Source organism: Chionomys nivalis, chromosome 9, assembly GCF_950005125.1.
Source record: "Chionomys nivalis chromosome 9, mChiNiv1.1, whole genome shotgun sequence".
In the NCBI taxonomy this organism is placed as follows: domain Eukaryota; kingdom Metazoa; phylum Chordata; class Mammalia; order Rodentia; family Cricetidae; genus Chionomys; species Chionomys nivalis.
Genome location: NC_080094.1, coordinates 21,452,100 through 21,465,375, shown reverse-complemented (window position 1 = coordinate 21,465,375; position 13,276 = coordinate 21,452,100). Strand labels below are relative to the sequence as shown.

At 55.7% G+C, this 13,276-nt stretch overlaps 1 protein-coding gene across 3 annotated transcripts in view; it reads left to right on the top strand.

Moving 5' to 3' along the window:
* The first annotated feature begins 840 nt into the window (after nucleotides 1–840).
* Nucleotides 841–13,276, top strand: part of Dlgap4 (DLG associated protein 4) — a 152,298-nt gene continuing 139,862 nt past the window's right edge. Inside the window, exon 1 of one of the 3 annotated variants that reach the window (XM_057780265.1) lies at nucleotides 841–1,164. The gene's annotated coding sequence lies outside the window, so the exon portion shown is untranslated. The remainder of the gene's footprint in view (nucleotides 1,165–13,276) is intronic. The other 2 variants (XM_057780264.1, XM_057780263.1) reach the window with 2 other exon arrangements.

Genomic DNA, 13,276 nt, shown 5'->3' with positions numbered 1-13,276 from the left:
GCATGGGTGGACCAGTAGTATGAGAAGCTGGTACATGAAATTGCTCTGGGTCTTGAGGGATGAGTAGGAGTTTGTCAGTGAGAGATGGTGGGAGGGCATTGTAGGCTCAGGGAAAGGGGGAACGGTGGCTTCTGGGATAGAGATCTGAGGAGGGTGGGCAGGCAGGGAAAGAGAAGAAAGAGGACAGCGAGGAACCTTGATTGCACACCTAGTACTCTCCAGAGACGGCTGTGTGGGAGCCAGGGGAGGAGGTGCATCCATTTGACACCTACTGAGAGCCATGATCCAGCAAGGAGCGCTTGCCTATATACTCATTGTCTTTTGGGTTTCTTAAGGAGCTAGATGCTATGTTGTCCCCATTGTGCAGGTGGAAACACGGGCTCAGGGACAGCCTCCAGGAGAGGTAGGACAGGTGCCCAGCCACGAATTCCATAGACGCGTTTAGCCAGGTACTGCTGCTCAAGACAAGGGTTCTGAAGGAAGCGGGTCACCGGGAGGGGGCACCCGATCCTAGAGGCAGGAACCTTATGGGGGAAAGGGGGGGATTAGAAGCCTGACTCCCGCGGCTCGACCCAAACCAGCCTCATCTTTTTTGAGTCTCAGTTTCCCTTCCTCACAGTGAGCGCAGCCACCGCCAACACACGTTCCTGCTCAACAACCCGGGTTTCCAAGTTCGCGCGCCACCGCGGCCCGCGCTGTGTACCCTCGCTCCGGTAGCCTGCCCTCTCTGGACTACCGGCCGCAGATTCCCAAGCGCTCGTTCTGCTACAAACGCAGCGCAGCCGCGGCGCCCCTCCCCTCCCCCATCTCGGGCCAGCGGCGGGGGCGGCGCGCCGGGCCCCGAGCGGCCCCCGCGGTTCCCCGCAGCCCAGGGCCCCCGGCCGGATCCGCGCCTGGTTTTGGGCGCAGCCGCGCAGCCCCCTCCCCCGCGCGCGTCTCCCCGCCCCCCGCCCCCTCCCCGGCGCTCTCGGGGAGCCGGGGCCGCGCGGCTCCTCCTCCCGCAGCCGCATCTGGGGCGCCGCGCCGGCCGGAGGAGAGGCATGGGGCGCCCGCGGGCCGGGGCCGGGGCCGGGGCCTAGGCGAGTTACGCTAGAGAGAGCGAGCGGAGCGGAGCGGCGCAGCGCAGAGGCCGAGCGGACCAAGGCGGCCGAGCGACGGGCGCAGGTGAGCGCGCGCGGGGGTGGCACGCGTCAAGACCATCCTCCGAGGCTAGACCCCGGGCAGCCCCGGGAACAGACGCACAGCAGTGGTGTCTCCTGGATCCTCCAGCGGGCCAGGGCGCCGGGGCCTGGAGCACGATGCGGGCCGGCCCCTCCGATGCTGGGGTGCAGGAACCGCTCCCGGCCCTCCATCCGCAGGCGACTGGCCGCTGCAGCCCCCTCCCGGCCGCGTGTCGGGGCGGTACGGGCTCCCTTGCCTTCAGCCTGCCGCACGCTCGTGTCCCTTTCCCGGGCTCTCCTCGGGACCCGGCATCCGGGGAGGGGGTGAGCGACCCCGCGCCGCATCGCCCTCGGCGCGCTCGCGTGTCCGGGAGGGGCCCGGCGACCCTGGCACCTGGGCTGGGGGGGTGCTCACATGGCCACCAGAGGCCCCCACGTGCGGTGCCCCGCGGGAAAGGGGGTTCGCGTGCAGAGCGGGTGGAGGGTAGACCAGGTGGTTGCAGAGGCCGTCTGGGTCCAGATGTGCTGGGCCTGCTGGGAGGGGACATGTGCTACCTGGGCAAGTGATGGTCCCCGGGCCTCTTTGGGTAGAACCTGCCTTGTCGGATTCTGTCGGATTCCCTATCCAGCCTTCATCTCCTTTCTCGCGTTCTTCCACACTGCCCGTGTGGGGCTGTCACAGACTGTTGATGTTGCGGGGGGAGCGGGGGGATGGAATGGGGGAAGGGTAGGTGGGTGGGTGAAGGCCAGTTGTGGCGGAGGTACCCTGAGGATGGGGAACCCCACGCTTGGAGAGCCACGCTGATGGGGGGGGGGGTGTCCCAGCACCTCCACCTGCTTGAAAGTAGGAATGACAGAGGGGGAGGGGGCTGCAGTCCCCAGCTCTAAGGAGGCTGGACTGCCCCGCCTCTACTCCTGGCACCTCCAGTGAAGTGGGGGAGGGTCCGGGTCCTTCTGCCTATGTGGTTTCACTTGGAGGAGGGCACTGTTTTCTGCAAGGCTAGAGGTGATGGCAAAGGCTGTACAGGACCATGTCAAAATTCCTGTTGGAGGAGTCTGTAGAATTATGTCCCTCAGGTGGCTACCTCTCTCTCCCCTACTTCTCTGGTATAGAAAACTGTGGGCTGCCTGGGCTAAGGGTGGCCCGAGGGGCCAGAGTCAGACTATTAAAGACAGCGGGACTGGGTGGGGCCGCAGAGCTCGTTTCCGGGCTGATGGCTGAGGCTCCAGTGTTAGGAACCACTGTTGGGGGCCACCCTCCCCCTCAGCTGGGCTTCAGCGGCTGCTCAACAAGCTCCAAGTATGTTCCCAGTAGCTTCCGAAGATGCTGTCAGTGCACGTGGGCCAGGCGTGTGTGCCTGTGTCTATTGGGGTAGGGGTGGGATAGAGTCCGGGCATTCTCCTGGGGCTAGGGAATGCCCGGTGTGCCTGTAAGTGGTGTTCATGAAGCCCTAGCCCATTTAGGCCAGGTGGAGCTGGGCTGGGCACTGGAGAGGTGGGCAGGGCCCAGACTCAAGAGAAAGTGACGGGTAGGCAGGGCCAGATGACTGAATCACAGAACCGGGAACCCAGGGAGCATCCTGCTGGTGTCAGACAGAGACGAGCTGCATGTTTGAGGGCTGTGCCCCGGGTGCAAAGCTGCTTGGCAGCCGAGCTTGCTGTTTTTGAAGGAAGCCTGCGCAGCACTTAGGAGCTGAGGGTGGAACGTGTACTTGGAGCTTCCAGAGGACTCAGTGACGTATCTAGTGTATCGGGGCACCCACTGGCATCTTGTTAGGATTTTGTGGCTCACAGGTGTCTGGCTTCATAAATGTCAGAGTATCTACACACTGAGGGATAGTGTCTGGTGCACTTGCTGTGTGCAGAGAGCAGGTGGTCCCTCCCCTCCCATACAGCTGTGATTGGTGGGGGTTCATTTATTTGAAAAAGCCTTTAAAAATAGCCTTCTCGGACTCCAGTGCACTTCAGTATTTCAATTTAAACATTCCGAAATGCGAATGAATAAAATCTGAATTCAGATTTTCTTTTTTGGGAAAGCGTATAGTTGGTACTCAATAAATGCCTACAGCTCCCAGGATGAAACCCAACCTCCTTTCCCCAGCAGCTACCTCTCAGCTGTATCTTCTTCCCTCACCTCCTCTCTCACTTTGGCTCTGGCCTCTCTGGGCTGCTTTCAGATCCTGGACTGAGTTCAAGTTGCCTTTAGCCTCAGGGTCCTTGAGCATGCTGAGTTCTCTGCTTGCACCCCGACACCCACTTCACCTTCTTAACTATGCTGATCAGCCTAGCTTCATCCTAAATATTACTTTTAGAAGAAAGCATGCTCAGTGCCCAGGCCACTCTGTGTCTCCGCAGCCCCGGACTTCTGCTCTACTGCTCCCGTCTCAGTTCTGTGTTGCACATCACTGGTGTGATTGGTGTGGGAGGGGCAGCATCACACCTTCCTGCTAGCTTCCCTGTTTTTAATTTTTATGTCTTTGGTTTGAATGAGTGGGTGAGTATGAACTGGACCTTTCCAAGTGGAGGACTGGGCAATGGGCATGAAGGAGACTTGGCCAGGTCCAGTTGCCCACAAGACTGGTTCCTATGGGTTCCTGCCTCCAGCTGGCTCTGTACACCCAGATGCATTTGGCAGTCTTGTGGGAGTTATAGGTCTGTGGCCTCTAATATCCCAGTGTGTCCAAGGGAGTCCAGAGGTTCTGGCAGAGGCTGAGGTCATGCTTGTGTAGATCCTGCATCTTTGGGCATCCCTGTGACCCTGTTGTCTGGCATCTGTTCCTGTATCAGTTCATGTGTTCACATCAGTTGCCTCCCTAGTTACCCCTTGTTGCATCTATGGGTCTACTGGCTTGTCCCTCTAGTTTATCATCTGCCATTCCTTCTTTGGGCCACTAGTGTTTCCTGCTCCACTCAGTGCCCAGTGCTGTGTTAGGCTGGGGGACATAGAGTCAAACCAGAGGAGGTCCAGTATGTAAGCTGCCTCTCGTCCTGTTCCGGGGACCCATGCTGTCCAGTGCTGGAAATACCCTAGAGGACATGCACCAGTCTGGGTTTGGAGGAGCAAGCCCCTGCTGACTGAATACCTCACTGGCATTCATAAAATCAGGAAGGCAGCCTGTGACCTGATAAGAGGTCACAGTGGTCCTGGGGGACACTTGTCATGAAGGTTAGCTGCTTCTGTGGGCACTACAGGGTGCGGAGTGGGGCTTGGTCACTCTAGTAAATTTCAAGGACTGTGTATGAACAGGCCCAGGGCTGTGGTCCACAGAGTGATAGGCTTGGTGGTTTTCTAAAGGTGAAGGGGTGAAGGTGAGGGCTTAGGTAGAGACCAGACTGTTAGGTGAACTCTGACTGGGCACCTTTTGGGTAAGGCTGTTACCTAGCAGGGCTTCCTGTGGTGGAGGATGCCAAGTCAAATATACGCTCATTCCATTGGACTCTTGTGGCTGGCTGTTGAGTCACACTTGACTCCCTCTCTTTTGTATATGTGGTTCATGGTGCTGGTGGTGGGGTTGTTGCTGATTCTCTTTGTCCACCTACTCAGCAGTCTCCTGGCAACAACTTCAGGCCAAGACTGAAGCCTTTAGGGTATGCTGAGCACTCTGCGGTTTGCAGGATGCATTTAATTTCCGCATTTTCTAGTTATCCCCTTAGTAGGAGCGGAGAGGAAATACCTTCACTTGACTGATGAAGAAACTGAGGTGCAGGGGCTGCCCATGGTCACTCACAGTGTGGAGAGTAGGCCCACAGTCCAGGAACCCCAATCAGTGGGCCCTAGGGGGTGGCCATTGTGTCAAGGCCTCTCTTGAGTAGATTGCACATCACTTCCTGAGCTGAGGAGCAGCCTGGATCCTTCTGTGCTGGGTTTCGCAATGCCGCCTCCTCCCCACCGAGCTAGCTGTCTGACGTGGCCTTTTCAAAAACCCAAAATGAATGGAAGCACATTTTGTTTGGAGAATTTTGCTACACCCCTCACCAGGGCTGGTTGCAAAACCAGGCTTGGGGATTCCTGCTAATGTTGACAATGATAATAATAATAACAGCCGTTATCAGCAGCTGACAGTTAAAAAAAAACAAAAACAAAACAAAACAGCCATCCTCTTGACAGAACATCACTGACCACCTCCCAGAGCGAAGTATGGTTCTAAGCCCCCTATATAGTAAGTACTGACTCCAGGCACCCTGCGTCTGCCTCAGTCTCTACCACCCCTTAATCTTATTAGCCCCATTTTACAGGTGAGGAAACTGGACACGGAGAGCTTTAAGTGATCCAAGGCCGCATAGATGGCAAAGCCTTGATACTGCCAGTGTTTGGATCTAAGTGAGTTTAGAGCTGTACCTTAGCCCGTCATCTGGGGATCTTGAAGTTCCCATTCATTCGCCAGCAAGAGGTGGAGGTGGAGTGTGAGGTGTATGGGGATCAACTGTAGGAGGCTCCTTCCTGGCTTTGGGGAATCCGATCATATACATTGGAGGTAGAAGCCCACCTGGTAGGCAAGCAGCCCTAAGGCATCCCTGGAATTTGAGGGCATTAGCAGCTACGACTCTCAGTCTGACCATAGACTTGGTCTGAGCTCTGAATACTATGGTCACCATGACGTGGGGCTTACTGAAGGGGGCTGTGACCTGTCCTTAAAACTTCAGAGGTGTGACTAGGTTATATGATGAGAAGTGGCCACAACTACCAGCCACCAGGGAGAGGAAAGAAGCTATCAGTTATCTAGTTCCCAGGACCTTTCTGTTAAGAAGCAGACTTCCTCTGAAACAGAACAGCAGGCCCCTAGGGACAGGTCCAGAGACCCATCTCTAGGACTGGACTTCACACATAGTCAGAGGGCCATTTGGTGCTAGGGGGTCATCATGAGAAATCCCAGGATGGGGTGAGAGTCTGTGGTGTAACAGGAGTGGAACAAGACCTGCTGAGGCATAAATTGAGTGCCTACTGTGTACCCAGCATTGCATGGGGCCCCAGACATGATTAGGAAGCCATTCTGATTGGGAGGCACTGGGACACCATGCACCCCAAAGTTCTGGTCTTGAGGCTTTGAGCACTTGGCCTGTTGGATTTAGGCATTTGTCTTTGTGGAAAGACAGGCTGCTGGTAGTCATGGAGCCTTTTTCTTGACCTCTGTCAGGAGTGTGCTGTGTGCTTAAGGGACTGGGAGAGCTTGTTGCTTGTTGCTGTGTTTCCTGGCTCAGGACCTGGCACCTCTCTGGGTTCCGTGGTCCCCATCTCTTTTGGGTGGGTCTGGGGTGTCATCTGAGTCTTTGTCAGCTCAACTCTCTGGCTCTGCAGGGGTGAACTAAGATGGACTTCTTTCCAGTAGGTACCAGGAGCCTGGTGTTATGTTCTCACCCTGACAGCTGCCTGGTTTCCCCGCCACCCTCTGTCCTCCAGCCCCTGCGGGGCGGGGGCTCTTACTCCCACCTCCTGCGGGCCGACTGGGTGCTGTGATAGTGACGTGACCACGAACTGTGGAGCACAGCTTGGAAACGGGGATCAGGTTTGCTAAAAACGGGGGAAAGGTTCTTCCCACCACCCCAGCTGCCTGCTTCCCCCGGCTGTTGCCAACCTCAACATTCTTAGCTCTGCTGGATCCCCTGGGTGCTGGAGCTCATTGGAGGCTCTGAGTGCCGGGCCTTGCTGGTCCCCAGGCTCCAGTGCCCTCCTTTGCTCGATAGCATGTACTGTGTGGGGCTGGGCTCGGATTCTGCAGCTTTGTAATGACCCCTTTGGAGGCTGACCGGCTGAATGCAACCTGCCTGGCATAGCGATGACTTCCAGGCCCTCTGCCGCCAGTGTTTTCTATGTGTGAAGTCCACGTTGAGGGAGCAGGGTGCTGCACTCAACTCTGTTTTTGTCCAAGGAAACTGAGGCTCGGGGGGGGGAGGGGCATTGAGTCAGTGGATGGTACGGTAGGATTTGAACCCAGGTATGTATACCTGACAGTCCAGGCTGGAGAGGCCACCTGGCGACTGAGCTCCTGGTCTTCTTTGTGTTTTGGGAGATGAGAGTGGTGTGGCTTGGCCTCACCCATCTCCAGGCCCCACGTGGTGCTGCTGTGGTCACAAGTACGAAGGTGTGAGCATCTCACATCTTGCCTTCTCGGGGACTTGCCACTTCTGGGCTGTGAGGGATTCCTAGAGGACTGGGCACTTGTGAGACCTCCCAGGGACTGTGTGGAAATGGCAGAGGCAGCCAGCTCTGGGTGGCCCTGGGGGGTCCTGCTCAGGCCTGGGTCAAGCCTATTTCTTTTTTTTTGTTTTGTTTTTTGTTTTTTGTTTTTCGAGACAGGGTTTCTCTGTGGTTTTGGAGTCTGTCCTGGAACTAGCTCTTGTAGACCAGGCTGGTCTCGAACTCACAAAGATCCGCCTGCCTCTGCCTCCCAAGTGCTGGGATTAAAGGCGTGCGCCACCACCGCCCGGCTCAAGCCTATTTCTGCCTGTGTGTGGATGTCAACAGACCTTCCAGGCACTTGAAGAGAGTGCAGCGTGATGGGGAGGTGCACAGGGAAGTAAATGGTGATCTGATGGGCTCTTGGCCGCTCCTGTTGGATGTCACATGTTGAATGTGCTTGTACGTATATGTGTGGTGTGTTTATAGGCTGTTTGTGTGTAGTATATGGTTTGTTGAGGTATGTGTGGGACATTGTATGCTCTATGGTGTATGGGGAGGTATGTGTAACATGTATGGTAGTATGTGTGTGTATCTGTAGCATATGTGTGATCTAAGGGGAGACATGTTTGGCATGTATGTATGGTATGTGTGTGAAGAGTGGAGAAGTATATGTAGTATGTATGTATAGTGTGTGTGTATGGATGTGGGCCATATGTGTATCTGTGACATATGTGGACAGGGTGTGCCAGCATATAGGGGATCTATATGTGTCGGGTGTGTATGAGAGACTGGCCCCACTCTGGCCAGGCTTTTTGTGTATTGCTGGATCCTTTCGATACTGAGACAGGGATAATGTAGGCACTGTCATCCCTTGGGGCTTACCTTCCCTACTCCTTTTCTTATTCCCAAGTATTCATTCAGTAAACACATGTCAAGTGCCTGCTCTCTGCCCTGAGCAGATGCTGGGCATACACGGTGAACAAGTGGCTTATCCCCGCCCTGTGGAGCCATGATCCTCTTGGGAGGCCTGCAGTCGTTACATAACCTTCTGGATGAATGTAAACTCAAGGCAGTGACAGGCGCTGCTACCACACAGAATACCATAGCTAGTGTTGGGCATCAGGGTGGGCTGTCCCTCCCAGGAAGTGGAAAGCTGGGAAGGTTGGTACAGAGAGCCCTTAGGTGGGGTAGCATGGAATGCTGAGGATGTGGTCTGGAGAGCCCGAGGAGGAACTTGGTGTGAGTTCGTCAGCTGGGCTTCAAGGTCCTATTGACTGCAGGGAAGACTGTGGACATGGAAAGAAAACGAGGCCCAGAGACGTAAAACCGCCTAGGTAGGACTGGAAGGAAACTTGACGGGATGTGGACTGGTATAGTCTCCCATGACTGCCTCTGGCGCTCAGAGCCCTTGTCCACTGCTGAGTCTGCTCTCGGACACTTGAGCGACTCTCCTAAGGTGACCTGAGGTGTGGCAGCACCCTCTCCAGTCTTTTCTGTGTGGATGCTTCTTCATGAAAGAAACTTGGGAGCCATAGATGTCTCCAGAGCAGGGCAGGCCCACAGTGCTCTCCTGGCCAGCAACTGCCAGGTTTCCCGGCACTGGCATGGAATGTTGGCTATCTGCCCACCTGCCAGGGCCAAGACCAAAACTGGCCAACCTCTGCTGACCTGGTCTGCACTTCCCTCTGTTGACGCCAGCTAAGGCAGGGGCACAAGCAGTGGGCAGCCTCGGAGCTGTCACCATGACCCACTGTGGCCCAAAATTTCCAGGAAGCATTTGCAAGGCTGGGTTTGATGGATGGCGAGGCCATTCCCAGAGATGGCCAGAGAGGCAGCCTTCTCTTTGGGTCCCTCCTGGTAGGCCTAGGGTTCAACAATAAAGAGGAACTAGGGCTCCTCCTGTAGCCCACAGCAGCCAAATGCTTCCCAGACTTTCTTCAGGTCTACTCCCATGTCTCACACTCAGGCAGTTTTGTCTGATTTAGGACCACACCCAACCCCCACACAACAGTTGGCATGTTCTGTCACCTGTCTCTTGCAACCACCCTGCTCCTCCTGCATCTCTCAATGAGGACTAGGGTATTTTATAATATTCTGTGTCCCCTGCCTCCCAGCCTCAGCCTTTACTGTCCTTGTAGCCCAGGAGGCCCTACACCTGTTATCTGGGGCTCAGCTCAGGCCTCCTTTTCCAGGAACCCTACTTTGTCTGTCCTCATGGGTCCCTGAACCCCATGGCAGGTTAGACTGTAGGGGTCTTTGAGCATGCAGGGCCCTTGCAATCGGATGGCACCAGTCTAAGCACCAGCAGGCACACAGAAGTGGTACCCAGGCACTGTGAAGCCTAGCAGTGTGCAGAGGTGGGACGGTGGCACCTTAGTGGGTATATTGTGAGGTTGGCGCCACACAGCTGTCCATGCCAGTGTGTCCCTTTGTAGCTTTGGGAACAGTACCCTTTCTGGAGGTCAGCCCCTCCACTGGCCTAGCACCGTAGTTCTTGAGGCTGGTGGGCTGGTCTCTGTCAAGCTGGCCTAGAGGTCAGAGCTGTCTTTCCAGCCTGGGGAAAGCCAGAATCTGAAGGTGTGTTTCCAGAAGCAAAATGTTTCTTCTTCGCTTTCTCCTTTTCTGTCTTGATTCCTTGAGTTAGTGTCTTGCTATGAAGCCCAGACTGGCCTTGAAGTTGCTACATAACCCAGGCTGACCTGGAACCTGAGGTCCTCCTGCCTCAGCCTCCAGGTCTGGGATTGCAGGCTTGTGCTCCCGTACCTGCCTGCATTCTTGTTCTTGTCCTGTAAGCCTGGCATGTGGCCTGTCTGTTCCTGCAGCTGGTGTGTGCTCTCTGATGCAAACACCTGCTTGTGCCAAGGATTATTTTAGGCCTGGCAGGCATTCATCTTCAGCCCCAAAGGGTGACATGAGAGTTAGGACCATTTGAAGCTGGACACAGGGTACTTATAGTTTGGTTCTGGGGAAGAGTGGTCTCTGAGGGTCAGATCTGCTTGTGTGTCTGTCCACCATCACGAGGAACAACCCAGGGCCAATGAGGTGGGCAACAGTACTCCTTTGGTGGAGCAGGGGTCCTGGAAGTAGGACCTGTCCCATTCTGGGCCCAGGACCCAGTGCCCCCCTTGGGAAGATGGATTCATTCATTTATTCATTCATATGTATTTTCTCTGTCTCTCTCCTTCTCTCCCTCCCTCCTGCCCGCCCCCTTCCCTCTCCCTTTCTCCTCCCTGCCTACCACCAGTCTCACTTCCTCATTAGCTTTCTCTTCCTGAGGAGAGGGCTCTGAAGCTGGTGGTTAAAAGCCATGTTACACACGTGTTCTGTCCAGGACACCTCCAGGAGCCACCTGAGGGACTTAGTGGAGACCCACCATGGCCAGGTCAGGAAGTGGCATGGCACCTGGACCGGAGCATGGCATTGTTTGCCTCTTGACTGACTGGGCAGGGAGAACAGTGTCCCCTCAGGAGGAGAAACAAGGCAAAGGGAAAGGTGGCATTCCTGAGGCCACCTAGCTGCTGATGGTGGAGCCGGGGTTAGTACTGAGCCCATCCAGCCTCAGAACACTGCCCTTCCCAGGCTGAGAGTGGGTTGGGACATGGAGGCTGGCCAGGGAGACCATGGGCTTCTTCTGTGGAGTGTCCACAGCAGGCCATTTTTGCCCAGCTGTTCTCATGAATAGGGGTTTTTGTTTGTTTGTTTTCTGGTTTTAAGTAGAAAAAGCAAAAAGGAATGGAAAGGGGGTGTCGCCCAAGAAGCCTGGGAAACCTTAGGCCGGGACTCCTGGAGGAAGCCACCAGAGCTTGCCCACCCTGAGGAAGTGAGGTGATGATGAGGATTTGTGGGCTCGAGTCTAGCTCAGCTCACCAGCTACTTGACCTTGATCAGGTTACAGGAACAACTCTTAGAAAAAAAGGTCCTCCGCACGTACTCCAAAGCCTTGAAGGCTTGATTTGTGAGTGAAGTGGGGTCCTAAATGCTGAGGTGCTGGGAACAGAACCTGCTAACAGGTGCTTAAGAGATGGCTGATGTGCTCCTGTGCCCCTCCCCAGCCCCTGGCTTGCAGAAGGGCCTGGGCTGCCCCCAGAGACCAGCCCGAGAAAGAGAACCAAGAAGTGAGCAGTGCAGGGTACTAGCAGAGAGAGACAGACGGTGAGAACGAGCGCTGGTCAAGATGGGCCCGGGTCTCAGGATTCCTGACTGGAGCCAGTACTCTGTACAGGGTATGATGTAGTGTGGGGCTCTGTAAAAGCTTCAAGAAGGAAGAGAATAAATTCTTGGGACCATCAGGGTCCCTACTAAGCTAGGAACCAGGGTGGTTGCGCCTCCCCCACCTCCAGGCCTCTCTGGGACCCTGCTGGAGTCCTTCCCTCCCTGAAATCCTCCTTTTTTGGACTGGCCTGGTTTGTGGATGGCCCACATTCCAGGGAGCAGCTTTGGGCAGGAGGGCAGACAGTGGGTCTCCGCTCAGAGGGTGTCTTCCAGGCCAGAGCTGTAAGTGATGGGGAGGTGGTCCTACTCTCCCAGCGCCCAAGCCTACCATGAGCCTCGTAGTCTTTCTGGGCACCCATATTGGGGAGCAGATATATTCAGGCCACATTCTCTGTTCTGTACAGCATCTGTGTCGACTGTACTTGACAGGGCAGGGGAGGCAGGGCTGGGAGCAGCCACACCTGGTACAGTGTCCTAACCTTCCTGAGCTCTTAGCCAGACTGTTGGAGGGGACACGGGTGGTGGCTGGTATAACATGGTGATAGTTCCTCTGCAGATGGTGGGTGATCCTTTCCCCCGACCCCTAAGGCTTCATCTCTCTGACCCTTCGTATCTAGGTCACAAAGATAATCCAACTATTTGCTCCCTGCCTGCTCTCCACCTCTGAGCTCCCCAGTCCTCTGTTCCATCTCAGAAAGCAAACACGCTCCCCTTCGTGCGGCCTCATGGCCACTGTGAACCAAATGCTAGACACACGAAGGTAAGGGCCTCTGAGCTGATGAAATCTTAGTCCAGGAGAAGGCTGTCGCTCTCAGACTTCTAACCCAGGGACACCTGTTAAATAGGGGGAAGTCCTACAAGGGACACTAGGGTGTGGTGGTGCCCAGGGTCCTTTTTTTGAGGAGTGGTCCTTGCTGAGACAGGGGAGTTAAGCCGGAGTGAGCCAACACCTGGAGAAAGACAGCAAGTGTGAAGACCCACAGTAGAGGGAGGGCTGGGCTGCTTGTCGGTGTGGTAAACCAGAAAGCAGGCAGTGACTGGGTCTTCTCAGATGCCAGGCTGAGGGGCTAGGTCACCTCACCTGGCTATGAGGAGCTGTGGGTGAGTTTTTCAGCATGGTTATGGCCAGGTCAGGTGCAAGCGACTGGTCACTGCTTCCACCCGCTGCTCTCTGGGCTTCCCAGGCTCCCACAACAGATGCCCTGGGCTAGGCTGTCCAGCTGGGAATCAGAAATAGCATGCACATGGCCGGCAAAGCGCTCCCCCTCCTCAGCGCCTTTCAGCTGTGCCTTCCGAGTCAAGGACGGCTCAGTGCTTGCAAGCTGGGTGACCTTCTCTCCCTCCCGTTTATTAATATACCACCCACTGGGGCTTAGGCAGCGTGAGGAGAGTGTGAGTTGGAGGCTGGAGGACAGCAGGTTCTGGTCCCTGACAAGGGAAGTGCTGAGACTCAAATACTACCTGTCTACTAGACGGATGCCCAGGATGGATGGAGATAGAGTACCCACTGGCCGTCCCCTTCTCTTGCCACCATTCATTGGTAGCAGCCTTCTAGACATCCCTACATCGGTCTGCTGGTGGGTGTATTCATTCTTGAGTTAGCCGTCCTGTGCCAGGCCCTGTGGTGGACAGGAACCATGGACAGTTGATGGCTGTTGGGAAACTCAAATTAGGCGAAGCCATAATGAGGCCCAAGTTGGGTGGCAATGGGAGCTGAGGGTTCAGCCTAGGGCCACAGAGGCTTCCTGGAGGAGGTAACCGTTGAGCCGAGACCCAAAGGATGAAG